At 45.1% G+C, this 19,903-nt stretch overlaps 1 long non-coding RNA gene across 1 annotated transcript; it reads right to left on the bottom strand.

The window, feature by feature from the left end:
• Positions 1-228: 228 nt before the first annotated feature.
• On the bottom strand, positions 229-864 carry LOC112120839. The gene is made up of 3 exons (XR_002909231.2): positions 823-864; positions 634-699; positions 229-245 (listed from the first exon to the last, which is right to left on the bottom strand). It is a non-coding gene; the product is annotated as an uncharacterized LOC112120839 (long non-coding RNA).
• Between the last annotated feature and the right edge of the window lie 19,039 nt (positions 865-19,903).

Genomic DNA, 19,903 nt, shown 5'->3' with positions numbered 1-19,903 from the left:
GGGGGGCGGAGAAACAACAACATTTTACAAAACTGAACTTTACCATCTTTCTCACCCTCACCTATGTATTTACTTAAAATACAAAACCTCATAGAGCAACCAAACCAATAAGCAAAATATATTTACTGGGCTTCATCCATCCATCAGTCACTGATACTGGTGAATTTTCCTTTTCAGCTGTCTCTTTCTTTTTCTTTTCAGCTTGTTTTCCCTCTGGTCTAAGGATTGCTCATGTTTTGACTGTACTGTGGGGCAAACAATATTATTATAAAACACATGAAACCGTCTGGTAAACTTAAATATTTTCTCTCTCTCTCTCTCTCTCTCTCTCTCTCTCTCTCTCTCTATACACACACACATATATACACACACACACACTCATTAGGGTGTTTTTCTATTTAAAAAGTCATAGCTTTACAACAGAATAATCCATTTCAAGCTGTACAACAAACACAGGTTTTTAAATACATCTCATTTTGCAGAATAAAAACTAAAACTGCTTTTAAAATCCATTTTGCACAGAAACCCTTGTTAGTTTGAAACACACATGCCACCAGTTTAAAACCTCCAGTTTGCAGCCATATACTTTTCAAAAACCCACATGCATTTAAAAGCCAGTTGCAAAAAAGTTACCTTTCACTATGGGATAAAGTGTTGCAAGCACATGCTTGTTCTGTTCCCCCCCATGTGTGTTTGGGCCTTCAGGTTCAAGAACAAGCAAAAATATTAGTTAATATTACCACCAAACTCTTATACAAACTATGTAATACTTTTTTTTAATTCAACAGTATTAAGCACAACTATAGTTAAAATGGTTTTTACCTTGGCCTGGTGGTGAAATGCAGTTTAAAGTTACTGTTTCCATGTTAAACAGATCACACTGCAATAAACAGAGGCACCATTATTTACTAAGACAGCATGGGCAAAGAGTGGCATTGCATAATATATAGTTTCAGAGTTAAAGGGTACGTCTACACTTACCTCCGGGTCCGACGGCAGGCAATCGATGTTCTGGGATCGATCCCGGAAGTGCTTGCCGTCGACGCCGGTACTCCAGCTCGGCGAGAGGAGTACGCGGCATCGACGGGGGAGCCTTCCTGCAGCGCCTGGACCCGCGGTAAGTTCAGACTAAGGTACTTCGAATTCAGCTACGTTATTAACATAGCTGAATTTGCGTACCTTAGTCCGAAGTGGGGGGGTAGTGTGGACCAGGCCAAAGACAGCAAGTCTTACCTCTTTTTGCAGTCCAGCAGCTATCCAAGAAAGTTTTCTGTTGAAAAGGACAAGCTCCAGCATACCTGAGGTTTTTATACCATCTTAGCCCATTGTTTCAAACAGATTTCAACACAGTTGATAACAGGTTAATTTAATCACCACAGCTATGAAATAATAGATCCTTAAGGACTTTAGGCAACCCTCCCATAGCATACCCTTTTGTGATCTGGGGTGGGGGAACCATGTTGTCTGCACAACATTTTTTTTTCTTTTTCTCCCCCCCCCCTTTAAGTTAAAATACATTTGTGGCTTTCTTACAGTATTAAACAGTACCCATTTCCAAGTGGGGGGGCCTTTGAAGATATCAATGAATGTCTTGGGGCTTGGTTGTTTTTTAAAACATGTTTCTTTCATGCTTAAAGTTTGGGGGTGGGGTTGTTTCCTAGAAAGAATGACCCATAGCATTCAACCAACTCCTGGGCCATATTTAAACTGTCCAATAGCATTCCACCAACTCCTGGGTCCTTTAAACTGTCCAGTAGTGCTCTACCAACCCCAGGGGTTATATTTAAACTGTCCAATAGCATCTGTGAATTCCTGAGGTTTTATTTCATTTCATATTAATCATAACTCATCATCCACACACCCCCCCTTACTATGGGTGCACGCCCATCAAATGTAACCCTATAGCAACAAGGGTAAGTAATTGCAGTCACCCTGGCTATTCAGTGAGGGGTGTGTGTGGTTAAACCCATTTAGTTCAACAGACTAAGGGTCGCTCAGTGGTTTGAGCATTGATCTGCTAAACCCAGGGTTATGCGTTCAATCCTTGAGGGGGCCACTTAGGGATCTGAGACAAAATCAATATTTGGTCCTGCTAATGAAGGCAGCTCTATGAGACAGATATATCTCCATATTAACTCTATTGTACACATGTCTGAACTAGCCCTGTTTGTTTTATTGTAAGCACATTTTTAGGATTTTTCCCCCCTACCACAACATACATTTCATCTTTTTGCTATAAATGGGTCTCTTTTACACACACAAAAACATAAGAGCTAATTCTCACAAACTATTTATTTATTTTTATTTAAAAAACATACAGCTCCTTGAAAACAAACCAAGATGCTTCATTAAAACTTTTTAGCTCACTTAAGGGCCAAAGGCCTTCTAACAAAACACAGATATTCACAACCCCCCCCCTTTTTTTTAAATTTACAGCTACCAAGTTTTATATCGCATGTTTGTCCCCTCACCATTCTCTAACTTAATCCTTTTAGATTTCTTACAAATAGTCTTTTTCTTAAGCAGGGTTCTGTAACTTTTTGTGTGAACTAGACGGTCAATATAACGTGGTAAGCAGGCATCTTCCGGTTTGGTCATTTTCTTTAATACACGGTCAGGGTCTCCACTGAATTGCACAGCATTTATCAAGGTCACCCCTTGCGCTAAATGTTCCTGGGTTAGTCACAGACATTGCATAGCATAACCTATGGCAATAACAGTGTTTAATAAGCTTTCCAAACACATCTCAGCACACAGGCTCCGGAGCGTGCAGTTTATATCCACTGAAGTCCAAGTCACACAGTCATGGTGTCGCTGGGCTGGCGCATCTATGACACAGCCCTCACAATCTTCAAAAAGCTTTTCCCTAAGGCAGTGTTTAAGGACAGCATAAACAGCAACGCGTACAATAGTCCGCATGACTTTTTTACGCTCACCACGTGGCACTGGCTCAGTTAGTTCTATGCCAAGCCGCCTCCTAAACTCCTCATAGCCATCATCCTCAGAGTCCTCTTCAACAATTTGTATCGGCATTGAGCAAAAACATGGTGGGCCTGGTTCATCTTCGCTGCTTGATGCAATGCTGTCCAGGGCCTCCGGGTCCTCTAGAAAGGCATCGTCGAGCTGTTGAGAATTTTTTTTTAATTTACACAGCCCCAGGTTCCTAACCCATTACCCACCCCTCCTTGACCGTCTCTTCTTAATCATTCATTTACCTGAGCGCCGTCTTTTCCTTTTGCCTTGTCCACCGGTGACTCCCCCGAGCCGCAATCACCTTCCACCTCTGAGGCAGTGAACAAAGAGAGGCCGCCATGCTCATCGGGGTGTCTCACAAGGGTTTTGGGGTCATATCCATCAACGGCTGGGCCAAAGGGCTCAACTCGGTCGCTCACTCCTCCTCCTCGGAACTGTCGCTGATGTAGCGCTTTCTCCGCGGATGGTCAAAGACCCTTGGGGCTAAAACAAAGTCTGAAGTTCTCACGGGGGTGGTGAAGGAGTCCATGTTTCCTCTTAACAGCCTTCCCATGATTTCAAAAACACGTGTCCTTGGTAAGAGATGGCCGCCTCCTCTGTCCGGCGCTGGGACTTATGGGGTAATGGTGCTGCACTCTGATTGGTAGAGGGTGGTGGGGGGAGTTCTTAGAGGCGTCACAAGACCCACTCCTGGATGGGTAACCCCCGCCCCGGAAGTCACTCTGATTGGTCAAAATCTCCTCTCGGGGCGGTCCTACCGGGACAAAACCCCTCCTGATTGGTAGAGCGTAGTGGGAGGAGTTCTTAGAGGGGTCACATGACACACCTTGCTTCCGGGCAGGGGGCATCTTGACCCCGGAAGTAATACCCCCACGGGGTGGGACTTCCGGTGACAGGCGGGGGGAACTACGGGGTCAAGGGGCGGGGCTTAAGGGGTCAACGGCGGGGTTATGGTTTGATTGATGGTAGGGCCCTTATACTACTGCCAGCATATAGAAAGAACACACTTGCACACCAACTGACAACACAATTCAAACAGTGAACTGAGTTTAACAGATGCAGTGATGCTAGCGATGTATGTGGACAGCCTGAAATGAGATTTGATGGGGGCAAACTATCCCCATTCACCTCAGTGTGTTGTTATCTCTGAAACCTAGTGACAGTCATTTAAATGTAATCATTGTTAACTATTTCACTGCTGGTCTAAGCAAACAAGAAAGAAATGGGCTCATCTTGATCACAGTCTGTAAATACCTACATGTGGAGAAGATATTTGTATGGGGGCCCTTTCACCTAGCAGATAAAGGCAGAACAAGATCCAGTGACTAGAAATTGAAGTTAGAAAAAAATCAACCTGGAAATAAAGTGCAAAGTTTTTAAAAAATGAGAGTAATTAACCATTTGAACAACTTCCTGAGGATATGGTAAATTCTCCATCATCCAGAGTCTTTAAAGCAAAATTGGACTTCTTTCAGAAAGATTGGTTCCAGTTCAACTACAAGTTCTTGGGCTCAATGCAGGAATTAGTGGGTGAAATCCTAGGGCCTATGTAAGGCAGGAGTTAAGACTAGATGATCATAATGGCCTTTGGGCCTTAAAATATGTTAATCCATAAATATCAAGGAACTGAAGAACTTGTTTAGCTAGAGGCTTTACACATCTGTGTATGTACAGCACCTTGCACAATGAGGTCCTGGCACATGAATGGGGCACCCAGGTACTACAGTAATACACCTAGCAAATAATGTACAGTATCACAACAGAAACACCAGCTGTCTGCCAAGGTGCTAAGAGGAAACAGACACCACACATGGGCCAGCACTGCTGGTTTAACTGTGAATGCAGCTACTGGCTTGACCTTGGAGTGTACCGGAGAAGTGGGGGAAGCAGATCCCATAGCAGACAGAGCTGCTGAGGCAGATTCTGGGCATAGGGCTTTTATCTCTGACAGCCGAATGCCAGAACCAAGCTGATTTGAGAGGATCCTCCAGGCCCATCAACCAGGCAAGGCGCTTACACCAGCTGAGGGACCAATGTCCAAATGTCTCCCGAAGCCCCATGGAAACCAGATGAGAGGGCTGAGACACAGGAGATCTCACAAACAAACATTAAAAGCAGTTAAAGCCACTGGAATGCGTTACCTAGGGAGGTGGTGGAGTCTCCTTCCTTGGAGGTTTTTAAGGCCCGGCTTGACAAAGCCCTGGCTGGGATGATTTAGTTGGGAATTGGTCCTGCTTTGAGCAGGGGGTTGGACTAGATGACCTCTTGAGGTCCCTTCCAACCCTGATATTCTATGATTCTATGAATGGCCAGAGACTAAAAAACAGCTCTCTCGTTTCCCTGCCTCCGGGCATGACCAGATGCCATGGCTCAGCCTGGAACTCAAGGAGCCAGAGGCAGGTGCTCAGAGCAAGGGACCGAGTGCAGGGCAGCCTGCATGCCTAGGCAAGCAAACCAGCTGCAGGGTGTCCCACCTCTGTGGCTGCCTTGGTGATACACACCTAGCCGGGAGCAGCCAGTGCAGGGAGAGGGCTTGGCCAGATGAGACCATGCTAGAGCTTCTGGGGAATCCCATAAGAAAGTAAGTGCTGTCCCTGCATGGGACTGGCTTGGCATGTCCCGGGCATGGGCGGCATGTGAACCCCCCTGTAGGAGAGGCTAGCAACGCAGCTCTACCCCTTGCACCCAGGGCCCCACCCCTACCCCCCATCTGGCACTGCCCCGAGCACCCACCCCCCTACACACACATGGCAAGAGAAGCCCTGGCTGAACTGCCCCAGGTCGCACTGGGTTGCTGGCCGGCCTCAGCATCGGCCCCAGCACCGGCCCAACAGCCACCCCCAGCACCGGCTCACTGGCCTCAGGCTAGCAGCAGAGCTCAGCTCCTGCTGGCTTGGGCACCAGCGTGGGGGAGAGAACGGAGCAGGTCGGGATGAGGGCTTGGCTTAGGGGAGGCTTAGCCTCCCTTAGCCTATTATACCTGCCACCCAGGCCCCCAGGGAGCTCAGAGCCCCAAGATTCACCCAGGCTGCTAGGTCCATCTCAGAAATCCCAGGGCAGCCAGACAACTCCATTGGCCAGTTATCACTATGGGGTTTGAGCCAGGGCCATGACAGCCACTCCCCATGTCTTTGTATTGCATCTCACTCCCAGGGAGGGAGGGGAAGCAGGCTAGGGACACAGGGCTGGAATCCTACCTGGTTTGATTCAGCCCAATATTTCCTCCCTTCCACTGCACATCTGTGTAATGATTGGGCAGAATCTGGCTCTAGGCAATGAAACACTTGTGATGCTAAAAGCATGTCAATGCCAGAGAGCAATGGGCTCCGCAGTACCTATCAGGGCATCTCAGCTGGCCTGAGCAGCTCAGCAAACCCCAAATCACTGGTGTTATAATCTGTGTCTAAAAGTTGTCATGGAAGATGCCATATACAAACTGGTAACACACTGGTCCCAAGAATCATTGCCCAGTGTGTGTATAGGGTGCATACCAAGAACTATGAATATGGGCTGGAACTGCATTCTTGAAATGTGTTTGGCAAGCAACATATGAAACCAGTTTGCCCTAGACAAAGGAATGGATATTTGTGCTTCTGACAAACTGGGTTACCAGGCAGAGACTATCAAGATGCAAATAACGCGAAAAAGCCATAAAACTATCAAGTGGGGGAGTAGACAGAATGGCATCTCCCCCCCAGCAGGCGAGAGACACTTTGTCTAGGCTACTTTTCAAAGACTACATTGTAAAGGTTATAAAAAGAAGGGGAGAGAACCCCAGGGTTATCATTCCCTGGAGCAGTCAAAGTGCAATTGGCTCTGGGTTGGACCCTGGCTAAGGACTGGCCAGCCGTGCTTGAAGAAGGACTGTGGTGAGAAATCTACTTTGAACAAAATATTCTTGTTTGTTCAGTTCAGTTTTAGTCTTAGAAAAATATTTTTACTTTTGTTTGTTTGTAACCATTTCTATCCCAACAAGAACTATTGGGTAGAAGCTGAAGCCAGACAATTTCTAATTAAAAATTAGGCACACACAAAAAATTAACAGGGAGAATGATTATTGGAACAAACTCCCCAGGGAACTGGTGGATTCTCCATCTCTTGAGGTCTTCAGATTCAGACTGGATGATTTGCTAGAAATTACTTTAGCCAAATACATGGTGTTGGGCTCAATTTGGCGGTAACTGGGTGAAATTCTATGGTGGGTGCTCTACAGGAGGTTGGACTAGATGATCTAATGGTCCCTTCTGGCTTTCAACTCTATGGGTTCTACACTGCAGTTAAACACCAGCAGCTGGCCTGTGCTGGCTGACTCGGGCTAAGGGGCTGTTTAATTTTGGTGAACACGTTCCAGCTTGGGATGCAGACAGAGATCTGGGACCCTCCCACCCTATAAGGTCCTAGAGCCCAGGCTCCAGCCTGAGCCTGGAAGTCTGCACTGCAATTAAACAGCCCTGCAGCCCAAGCCCCACAAGCCTGAATCGGCTGGGACAGGCCAGTGTGGGTTTTTAATTGCAGGGTAGACATACCCTATGACTCTGTGAGTCTATAAAACTCTTATGCCCCATCCCAATGAACTCTGTGCTTTGTCACTACAAATCACTGAACTGAACAAAGACAAATTAATTAATATGAACATTATCGATAACTCTTGCAAGAAAAAGTAGGCACAACTTATTTTTGCCAGCGGATTATGGTTTCACAATGATAGTGTGGAGTTACAATAAATGACAGAGAGACAGATAATGTGACATGGTAATTCATATATGACCTTTCTTGTGCTATTAACTGTTATTAATTATTATTATTTTATTATTATTATTTTATTAACATACTTAATAATCCCAAGTAGGTCAGCACCCCAGTGTGCTTGGCACTGTGCAAACACACAATAAGAGACTGTCCGGGCCCTAAACATCTTACAATCTATATAATTTAGTGATTTCAGTTGAATTTCTTCAACTGAAGAAATTGATTTTGTTTGTGCCATCAAGATTTCCAGTAGACAGTTCCCCTGTGTAACTAAATACTCACTGATTTATGCAGCAGATTACAGCCTATTGCCCACACTCTCAGCATGGCTGCTATCCTCTCTCTTACAAGCACAGGCCATCCTGGGAACGAAGTGTGGAGACACCCCAGTCTTGCAGCTGCCTCCAGCAAGTCTCGAGGTGTGCACCCCAGAATAGAAGGTGTGACACCCGTTGCAGTGGCACAGCATGCACCTGGCTCTCTCACCCGTCTCCAGCCCTGACGGCTCTCCCAGAACTAGCCCTGCTCTGCTGGTTGGTGTGGAAGTGGGGCCGCATCCCTACTTTTGCCCCAATAACAAATGTAGTGAGTGTGGGTGGAATACTTAAATAGTACATATTTCTTCCAAATAGTGCCCCCCTTCCCTAAAAACACACAAGTTCTTACTTAAAACAATGCCCGTGCCCATACTGAGAGACAAGCTGCAATAGGGACATAGCCAATAATTCCACCCTTTGCTAATGACAGTGCTGAACAACAGAGGGGGAATTATTGGCTACATCTCTCAAGCAAATTAACTCTCATAGTGAGTATGGACATATTTTAAGTAAACCTTTTGTTTTTTTATTATATTTCTTGTGATCTGTTTTATCAATTTTAATGCATATTCTTACTGAAAAGGTTATTACAATGTTTGTTACCCCCCACCTGCAGGGCTCACCAGAGCCACCACTACCCAGGGCTGACCCCCTTAGCTCCTTGCCCCATGCTGCCCACAGCTGGGACTGGGTCTGAGAGCCCGAGTCCTGTGCAGCCCATGGCTGGGGCTGACCCCTCCTCCCCCCGAGCTCCACGCCCACCCGGGGTTGAATCTGACCCCCCCACACACACCAAAGACCTGCTTCCCAGCACCTCGCATCACTGCCCCCCCCCCAATGCTCCTCCTCACCCTGCTAGCGGGGGCACACCTAACTTTTTTGGTCAACTGGGCATTTGTTCATTTGCTCTTGCCAACTGATTAGTTGGCAAAAGCAAACGGGACAAATGCCTGTTATCAAAAAGGTAGGGATGGCTGGGACAGAGCTTAAAAAGGGGACTGTCCCAGTCAAAACGGGAGGTATGGTCACCCTACAAAACTGTCCCATTAAGGTGACCTCAGAGCCATTTAGCAGTGGGTGAAGATCTAGCCAACTCCAAGTGGTGAAGGAACTGACAACACCGCTTCAATGGAGGAGGCTACATTGGGGCACATGTGGGCCAAGTATCAAGCAGGCCAATAAAAAGACTTTGATACAGTTTTTTTAGAGGTATTTTTTAAAAAGAAACAGGCAGAAGCATCATGGTAATGTATGTGTTATTTATGTGAACATATCGGGAGAGGAGTTTTCAGAGGCAAGAGGCACTGGGGAAAAAGATGTGAATAAAGAGAAATATCCACAAACAGGCAGCAGGCAGTGTCTAAGGCTATGTCTATACTTAAACTGCTTTACAGCGGCACAGCTGCTGAGGTACTCCTGTCACTGGTTAATCCATCTCCTTGAGAGGCAGTAGCTAGGCCAACAGAAGAATTCTTCCATTGACCTAACGCTGTCTACACCAGGTCAGCTTAACTACGTCGCTCAGGGGTGTGGATTTTTCACACCCCTGAGAGAGATAACAATCCAAACGAAACTTTTCAGTGTAGACCACCCCTAAGAAATTTGATCATGTCAGAAATGGATATTAGGTTGGATATTAGGAAACACTATTTCACTAGGAGGGTGGTGAAGCACTGGAATGGGTTACCTAGGGAGTTGGTGGAATCTCCTTCCTTAGAGGTTTTTAAGGTCAGGCTTGACAAAACCCTGGCTGGGATGATTTAGTTGGGGTAGGTCCTGCTTTGAGCACGGGATTGGACTAGATGACCCCATGAGGTCCAATATTCCAATATTCTATGATTCTATGAAATGTTCCCTCCCCTCATCTAATCTGAGATGAGGGGCTTCACCTTGGCAAACAGGAAAGCTGGAAACAACGGGAATCAATAAGTAATCTCTCTATCCCCTCCATGCCATACTCAGGTATAAGAGCGTTTCTATGAGGAAGGAAAACAGGAAGTGTTTTAAAAATTCTCCTCTCTTTCAGGCTTTTTCTTTCCTGAGACACTTGCAGAGTCGGATAAGCAGTGGAGTGCATTATCTGCAGACAAAGAAAAAAATCAGCGTCACTCTATTACAAATCCAAATGAGTCATTACTATGAGTCCAGTTAGCATCACTGCTCTTCCTTTTGTATGAACCCTAGAGAAGTATCTGCTAACACATAATTTCTGTAGGCCTTATCTCTCTGTCCTGAAGTTCTTCTTTGAAAAAAATGTCTGGCGCTGGGGCTCAGGTGGGAGACAAACATCTGATCACCCAGGGTGAGGCAGTTATGCACATGACCCTTGGCAGAAATGCCAGTGCTGAGAGAACTTTTGAAAATGTAGGAGCTGCGTGAGTTTAGGAATCTACACAATGGGGGGAAGCCAAGTGAGAGTTCTGTGGATCTCAGTGGAGTCTAAAGCTAGGGCTATGAGCCTGAATTTGGAGGGAAATGTCATTTTTCATCACAAAATCATTATGAGGGAAAAATTCTGACCATCTCTAGTCAGAAGGAGGGTCCTCAGACTCAGGGGCCTGCCAGAGCCTATGCTTGGCTGGTTTTAGGGTACTATGGAAGAAGAATCTATTTATTTTTTTCAAAATTCCTGGCCATTGAGTTTTTCAATTGGGTGAATTCTGTCTTCTAGCTGTTGGGGACAGCTGGAGGCAGAATAAAGTTTGCCTTGTTGTGGGTAATACTGGCACTTACATCGCAAGATGATGGGCACTGAATTCATGTTAAAAACTGTGTGAGAAGTTTGAATTCCTAACACCAAGCCATTTTTGAGTTAAAAAAGCATGATTTCAAAAAATAGTGATATATTAAATGTTCACTACACTATAAAAATATTTTGATCAATATTTTGATACTTATATAAAAAATCCCCTGAGAGAGGAATAGATGGCAGTGGAAATTAAATGAAGAACAGAAGCACACAGTGGGTCCCGACCCCACCAAACAAACAAAGAAAAAACAAGCCAACAAAACAAAATAGAAACGAAGAGCATTAAGAATAATATGTTCCCAAGAATACTCTTCCATGTAAGCAGTTGTGGAAGCTGCCCCAGGGCTGATATGCAGTTCTTTATGGGGAGGGGGAAGAGGAATGGGAAGCAGGGTTTGTGCAATCGTCAATGGGAGGGGAGGCTGAGTCAGTGTGATCATGAATGAGAGCGGAATGTGTCCATCACACAACGTCTCTATTAAAAATGTTCTGCACTATGAATAACATCAACCTGTTTCAAACTCCTGAGAAATGAAATGTTTGAATTGGCTTTGTTGAAATGTAAGGAAAGCATAATGGTCTCTGCATGATGCTATGAGAAAAGCAGAACATGTCAATTTCTTAGCTTTTTACATATCTACTTGAAATAACAAACTGTTGAAATATAGTGTCATGATCTCTACCTTCCTCTCCGCTGTCGCGTCTCCCTTAAAATAAAACACAACATAGAGCAGGTTAGAATATTTAATGAGCACTGAAAATCCATAGCAAATATTCATTGCAGCACTTTCATATTGTCCCCAGAAATATCTTTTTGAAATTAGATATGGACCAGCATCTCAGCTGATGTGAACTGTTGTTGCTATACTCACATTAGTAGTACCACCTTGTTTTATACCTGCTGGGGACTGTGGCAGATATGGTAATTTCCTGCAGAAACCATACTGAGGGCAGATCTACACTTAAAACGCTGGAGCGCTTCAGTGAAGACACTACCTATGCCGACAGGAGGACTTCTCCCATCGGCGTAGGTACTCCACTTCCCACTATGTTGACATAGCACTGTCTACACAACGGTTTAGGACTGTTTAATTGAGTCACTCAGGTGTGGCTTTTTCACACTGGTGAGTGACCTAGTTATACCAACCTAATTTCCAAGTGTAGACCTGCCCTGAGTTCTGCTAAACTTCAGTATTTTAGGAGTTCATTGTATTAAAAATGCAAATGTGTATGTATTATTGGGGGATGGTCTGGAACTTCTTTTAAGGGGAGACAGAACTCATGGAACCCCTGAGAGTGTTGTGAACTTCAAGGGACTCTTTTAAAACAGGGGGCCAGACAAGACTGAACTTTGAGTTGCGTGGGTTTTCTAGGAGGAGGTGAATGCAAATTACCCATCTCCAGACTCATCCTTTTGAAGATACTCCTGGAGGAGAAGCCCATTGTCTGGCTGATTACCCAGTCACGGGCTCCGCAGATCAAAGAAACAAAACTGGATAAAGGAGAGTCTCAGATTCATGGGGGCTTGTCCTGAGCTCACAGCTGTTATAAACCTGTGACCACAGAAAAACCCACTGGGTGGGGTTTGAAGGACTGCTCCCCTACCAGAAACCTTGTTTGAGTTGGGGTGATGTCTGGTAAGCTTATTAGTATGTGTGTAGGTTCTTTTATTGTTTTAATGTTTTCTCTGTAATGCCCCATGAATGAATGTGCTTGCTTAGAAAGAGGTGGGTGGTAATTTAACTATGGCAATTATGCTACTTATAGTCTCTGAGCAGAAGGCAAAGCAGGTCTGCTGAGGCAGTCTGATTTGCTGAGGAATTCAGAATGTAGGCAGGGAGCTGTGCAGCTGGGAAATACTCCAGTCATGAGGGAGACAGACATGGGTCTCTGCCCAAGAGGTGATGGCTCGGGAGCTGGGAGCCTAGACTGGGTCCCTTGCTGGACCATGAGGGGGAATACATGTGAAGTTCCCCTGAACTGCGACATTTACAGTAACAAACACTTGTTCTGGGTCAACAGTTTGCCTTTACCCTAGACAATTCCCAAGGTCAGGTCCAGCCCAAGTGCAGTGTTGGGTGAGGAGCAGGACAGGCGCTCAGCAGAACCTAACCCTGAATTAGTGAGGTGGCTGCTACGTGGTCCCCTGCGGCTCAGCACCCAGCATACACCCAACACGTGCTGAGCCCTTTTCACAATGTGCACCCAAGTTACTCCTGTTTAGGAGCCACCATATAAGGCCTAAGAGGGAAGCAAAGAGCTAGGTATCTTGGGTGTGAGGTGTAGCCCGCAGGGTGGGTGCAAAGTGGGTATGCCCAGCACCACACAGGAACTCTGTGGCAGAGGCAGGGATAGAATACAATTATCCTAGGGAGTATTCAATAATCAGGAGACCGTCCTTTCTCTTTCTGTCATCCCATCTCGTTCACTCCTCTCCCTCCAACTTTTGCAGCAAATGAGGCCTGGGGCCTATAGACAACTTTATTACTCACTACCCAACCCTGAATCACTGAGCACTCGGCAACAAACAAGGCAAGGGTCCCATAGAAAATAATAGGATCTTTTAAAGACTGAATCATGATGCTTATGCACAAGAAGGCCAAATTAAGTTTAACCAGGGAAATTTAAATCTCTCGTTTTCCTAACTTTTATGTGCTTGATTTTGCAAAATTATTGTTCTTTTAATGCAGGTTTTGTGTGTGTAATTTCCTATTATTTATTGAAAAATCAAACAAAAACCAGAAATTCCATCATGTGGCATCACATACACACCCACGTGAGTCATGAGCAAAGTCGGAACCTCTAGAGCCACCCACAATTGCACTTCTCCACCACAATCCACCTCCTCATCAGATCAGACAGGGGGAGGGCTAGCTCAGTGGTTTGCACCTTGGCCTATTAAACCCAGGGTTATAAGTTTAATTCTTGAGGGGGCCACTTAGGGATCTGGGGCAAAATCAGTACTTGGTCCTGCTAGTAAAGGCAGGGGGCTGGACTCAATGACCTTTCAGGGTCCCTTCTAGTTCTAAGAGATAGGCATATATCCATTTATTATATTATCTGTCTCCCTTCCCTGCATTGGGTCCCTGTCCCAGTCTCCTTGCCCAGATAGTCCCAGTTTTGCCCTCCCCAGCTCCTCATCAAATCAGTTTCTCCCAACCTCTGGCTCTCAATATTTTCCCCTTGTTAACCTCCCCATCCCAGTCTCCTATATTAATAGGCATGAAGAAAATAATATTGATTATATATGAAATATATATACTATTGACTTGTACTCAAATATGTTACATTTTTTACAAGGAATATAACCACTTGCCAAAAATTTACATCAATCAGTCCCCTGTATTACCTTTTGCAGCATCCCTTTTTCTGTTTTCTAAAAGCCAAGTTAGAGAGACTATATGAACACTACAAATAGCTCAGCAGTTACCTACTACTCAAAACCCTAGAGCCGAAGGCTATGTCTACACTATGGACCTCATAGCAGCATGGCTGTACCTCTGCAGCTGCGGTGCTGTAAGATCTCCTGTGTAGCCGCTCGATGCCAGCGGGAGAGCTCTCTCCTGCTGGCAAAATGAAACCTTCCCCAATGAGCGGTGGTCAGTATGTTGGGGGGAGAGTGTTTCCCGCCGATGTAGCGCTGTCCACACCAGCGCTTTTGTTGGTGAAATTTGTGTCAGTCGGGGGTGTTTTTTCACACCCTCACAGACAAATGGGAGAGGGAGGGATAGCTCAGTGGTTTGAGCATTGGCCTCCTAAACCCAGCATTGTGAGCTCACTCCTTGAGGGCGCCACTTAGGGATCTGGGGCAAAATCAGTACTTGGTCCTGTTAGTGAAGGCAGGGGGCTGGACTCAATGACCTTTCAGGGTCCCTTTCAGTTCTATGAGATAGGTATATCTCCATTACTTTATTTTATTTTTTTTATTTGCTGACAAAAGTGCTAATGTAGACAAAAACTTGCACACGTTTGGTAGTAAGAGGGAGGTTTTGTTTTTTATTACACAGCAACTCAATATTATCCAAAGGAATTCACCTGGGAGGGCAGGGAATTTGGTACAGGACAGATTCTAGGGGACCAGGGCTGTAGCTGTTCTCTGTTATCCCTTCTGTCCCAATATAACTCAAGGCAAGGTGAAGACAAAGAAAGTGTGTGTCTGAGTTGTCCCTTTGTGAGGACATAAAATTGTGTGAAATGGGTAATTACCCAGCTTGCCTTGGCACAAGTTTACAGGTCAAACGCTCCAGTCCTGACTCAGGGGTAGTTCCCCTTGATGTCAGTCTCAATAAGGACTGCAGGGGTTTGTCTTTGTATTAGTAAATCTGCTGTATGAATATGGCTCAGTTTGGAAAAGTAGAAGTAAGATTTTCATACCTGAGCAGCAACGATAATAAATGAGGAACGGGATGAGGATGGAGAGGGAAACAGTCGCAACGGCAAGGAGAATGCTGAACATTAGCACCAGTTTGGGCATGTCCAGGTGTTCTATGGAACAAGACAAAACAACATGCCCTGTAGTTAGTGAAAATCTCCATCACATTTGCCCTGCTTTCGAAATGTCTTTTCATTTTAAACAGAGAGAATAATTCTAGGTGGCTCTGGGTAATCTGTGTTGGCTTCGACCACAATTACAATTATTTGACAACTGAAACAAAGAAGGCAGCTATGGGCTGTTAAGAAAACAAGGAGCACAGCATATAACAACAGCTTTTTCTTACATATTATATATTATGAATTATTACTATTATTATTGTTGTCAATGTTGTATAGCATAAAGGCCTCCAACTGTGATAAGGACTCAATCAGGTCTGGTGCTGCACAGTCCTGCCTCAAGTAGTCCATAATCTAAATAAACCACAATATATGACACATAATGTTGTATGTTCATCCTATATTTTAAATCAATTGGTGAATTATTTGCAGTGATCAGCTATAAAGTATCTCATGCCCTACATAAAGCAATGTTAGGGCATAATGAGGAAGGAGGGGTGGGACATCTTAAGACCCAACTGGCTCCAGATCCCAAGAAGAACAGGTCACCAACTGTCTACATGCAGAGTTACTTGGGTTTAACATAAGGTGTGATTTTTAAATTGGTGCAAAAGACTGTGGCCTGGTCTACACTAGAAAATTAAGTTGTCTTAACTATGTCACTCAGGGTGTGAAAAACCCACATCATAGAGCGTAGGCACCGACTCCATGGGTGGAGTACCCACGGAAAAAAATTGGTGGGTGCTCAACATCCACCGGCAGCTTCCCGCCCCGCCCCCCCCGCTCCACCTTACCTCCGCCTCCGCCTCCTCCATGAACGTGCCACTGTGTCCTGCTTCTCCCCCCTCCCTCCCAGTGCTTGCGCTGCGAAACAGCTGATTCATGGGGCGGGAAGGAGGGGGAACACGGCGCGCTGTGGGGAGGGACGGGGACGGGGCGGGGATTTGGGGAAGGGATCCAATAGGGGCAGGGAGGGGCGGAGTTAGGGCAGGGCCTTTGGGGTGGGGTTGGAATGGGGGCGGGGCCAGGGGCAGGGAAAGGGGCGGGAGGCACGGGCACCCACCGGCGCTGGAGAAAGTTGGCGCCTATGTCATAGAGCAGTGTAGTTAAACCAACCCAAGTCCCCACATAGACAGTGCTAGGTCGATGGAAGAATTCAGTCTACGTAGAAGCACTACAGCTGCAGCATTTCCAGCATAGATCAGCCCTAAATGGCTTATTTCAGTTTAAACCAGACTTATTTCAGTTTGATTTATGTCGGTTAAGGGGAGATTTATGAAAATCTTGTTGAGTGATAGACTCAACTTTTTGGGAAAGGGGCAGGGAGGTAGATGGAAGCGGTACCCCATAGTGGGTGCATATTTCCAGCATAGAGATGTTCTGTGCTAGAAGGAAAGAGTTAAAATTCAAAACTGAACTTACCCGATGAAGTGTGTGGTGAATCTGCAAAGGAATAACAGACATTTCATTGGGTGCAGTTTGCCTTCCAAACATGAGATTGGATCTGCACAAGTAGACCTTGAATCCGGGGTGCCCTGTTGAATTTTGCATGGGCACAGGAGTCCATACCCACAATCACATGCAGGATTGGGTCTTTGGGTTAACAAAGGCATTTTAAGAATACTGGGTGAATGGATGGAACATGCAAACACAAAGCTGGAAGGAGATCAAAGCCCAAGGATGAATGACTGCCACTAACATGCTCTCAAGCATCAAGCAAAGTGTCAAGGGTAAGAGAGTGGGATGGGGTTACTAATGGTTTGGTGTGCTATCAATCTCATATTTTCTACCTCCACACATCTGGCCTTAAATGGGATCAACTGAAAATTACATGTAGAGACTGAAATATTGGTACACTTCCAGATTTTAAATTCTGGTTTAGATTAAGGTTTAAAAGGAAACTTTTTGACAATCTTTGGAAGGATTTATCTCTATAGAGAATGTGGAAGCAAATCAATAGAAAATGTGGCCCAGAGAGGCCAATTGTAGCTCAATGTAGCTATTCAACAGCTCGGCTAGTAAGAAATAGTTAAGACGTGAGAGCAATTCAAGAAATACACTGTATGCAAAAGTTCCTTAAAATATAAACTCGGCAAAGCAGGGATCATAAACCAGATGGTGCGCCCAGTGAGACCAATGTCTCTGTCTGTAACAAGCTGAACTAAATCATTGGATCCACCACCTACAAGTGTGTGTGTGTGTGTGTATGTGAGTTTGTGTGTGTGTGTGAGAGAGAGAGAGAGAGAGAGAGGGAAAATCTGGTTCCATACCTGAGCAACGGTAAGTGAGGAAGATGGTTGCGATGATGATGAGAGCGAAGAGGGAAATTACAGCAATGGTCAGGAGAATGATCTCAGCTATCAGCAGTTTAGACGGCTCTATGTTTTCTGGTGAACAAGGCAAAAGAATCCCCTGTAGTTACTCAAAATCTGTAACATATATTTGCATAGCTCTAGGAATACCTTTCTATGCTAAATATAGAAAATAATTCTACATTGTTCCAGGTATTTTTTGTTTATTTTAAGCTAAACCAGGATTATAATTATTTGACAAATGTAAAAAATAAGGAACTCTTGGACTTTCCAGAAAGCAAGAAGCACAACACAACACCATTTCCTTTTTTCCTCTCATTTGGTCTTATTGAAATTATTATTAAATACCCAAGTACATTGTTACTGAAGAGTTACAAGGTTGCCCAGTGATGCCTCATGCCTTTCCATAATTCAGAGAGTGGCTAAACGTAACCTCTGAAAACCAGGAAATACAAAGCTAAGGTGCCCCATCTCTGCAAAGCAACCTTAACTCTGCCCCTTGGAGCAGACAATAGCCATTGGGAATGATAGAGTTAGGGGTTGGGGGTGCAATAATAAGTATATTTGAAGAAGTTCTACAAGACTGTGCCATTGTTTGTATTGTGCTCCCCAGATTTCAGCTGCAGCATTTGCCTGCATTCACTCCAGCTGTGTTCGCTGTGTTGGGTGCACTGTTTGGTGGAGGGGTAGTTGGGCAGCTTGGCAGAGCTGTCACTGTGGTATGAGGAGGGAGGCGTGTGTACCTTGAGAGACCCAGTATTCCTCATTTCAGCACTGCATTGTGTAGGCTGCATCAGTAGCAGGGCGCAGGGGTCTTCTTGATAGCGGGATTGTCAGCAGTCTGATGACAACTTGGCAGTGATCTCCTGGGCTTAGTGAGGGCTAAGTGAAGAAGGAATCCTCAGAGCAATAGGAGTCGTAACATTTAACAATTCTGGAGTGGTTTCTGTGGGCTCAGTGTATGAATCCAAACCAGATGTAGGTGGTAGAACGGGTCAGAAATTTTCCAAGGCAATATTTTTCCAATCGGAAAATGCCAACTTGTTAAAATAAAAATATGCTGCTGGAACATCTCAATTTGGACAATATTTCGTGCCAGCCCACCCACCTCCCAGTTCTTGGGCAGTGCACCAGGCTTGCTGTCCTGGAGCCAGAGCCCCCGGCTCTACCTTCCAGTGCCCAGCCCCAGCCCAGAGCAGCTCGGATCAGCAATTATATGGAAAGTCATCAGCTCTGGTCTGGAGAGTGCTCAGTCACTCTGTGGGGATGGTGCATGCACAGCCTGGTCTGCACTAGGTGCTGTGAGGGGATGGAGCATGCTCAGTGAGGATGGAATCTCTGCCGATTTTAGTGTCTGCATTCCAAAAAAATCTCTACTGAGCATGTGCAAAATGAAATTTTTCACAAGTTTATAATATGACCAAATTTGGATGGATTTTCACAGGAATAGCAAAGGGCCTGTCCCTGACATGAAGACCATCCCCCCTGCCAAATTTCAAGTCCCTGCTCCAAAGCATGAGGGCACTAGAGAGTCTCAGATAAAAAGTTGCCAGAATCTCTTTCACATTGCAAAACAATGTATTTCCCCGAGTCTGGTTCTCAGAAATGGCTGAACCATTTTGGGCAAAAAAATTCAGCCTGCGGCAGACACCCATCCAGCATGGGAAGTTTCAGCCCAAATGGCTAATGTTTCAAAAATTTGGCAACTTCAAATAGGGTCTTATAATGGGAAATGTTGGGCAACCTTAATAATGGATGGTGCTACCAGCCCCACCTATAATATAGTGTTGTTGTAGCACTTGGATTCTATGAATCTATGAATGTCTAAGTCCAAAAGGGATCATTGTGATCACCTCATCTGACCTCCTGTATAACACAGGCCAGAGAACTTCCTCAGAATAATTCCTAGCGCATAGACCAAACCAGACTAGTGGCTGCATTGTGCTGGCCTCTCCACAGACACATAGTAAGAGACAATAGTAAGAGACAATCCCAGTGATGGGTATCTAGATCCAGGGCCAAATGTAATGGCCCAAAAGCTAAAAGACTGGATCCAAACACCCACAAGTGTGTGTTTCGGAGCAACTGAAAATCTGGATTCAAATTCTGGAGCACATCTCTGATAATCCTTTGTAAAATTGGCAAGTTGTGGATCAAATGCTGCAGCCTCTAAACAACAAAATTCCCCTTGATGCCAAGGACTGAGTAAGAGCTGCAAGATTAGCCTGATATGATAAGTACAGAGAAAGTGAGGCCATGCAGAAGTAAGGTTTCCATACCTGTGCGATGATAAATGAGGAAAGCAATGCCAA

Source organism: Terrapene carolina, unplaced genomic scaffold (assembly GCF_002925995.2).
Source record: "Terrapene carolina triunguis isolate 2854851 unplaced genomic scaffold, T_m_triunguis-2.0 Scaffold30518, whole genome shotgun sequence".
NCBI lineage: Eukaryota > Metazoa > Chordata > Testudines > Emydidae > Terrapene > Terrapene triunguis.
Note: the sequence above shows the minus strand (reverse complement) of the source record. Positions and strands in the feature narration are given on the sequence as shown.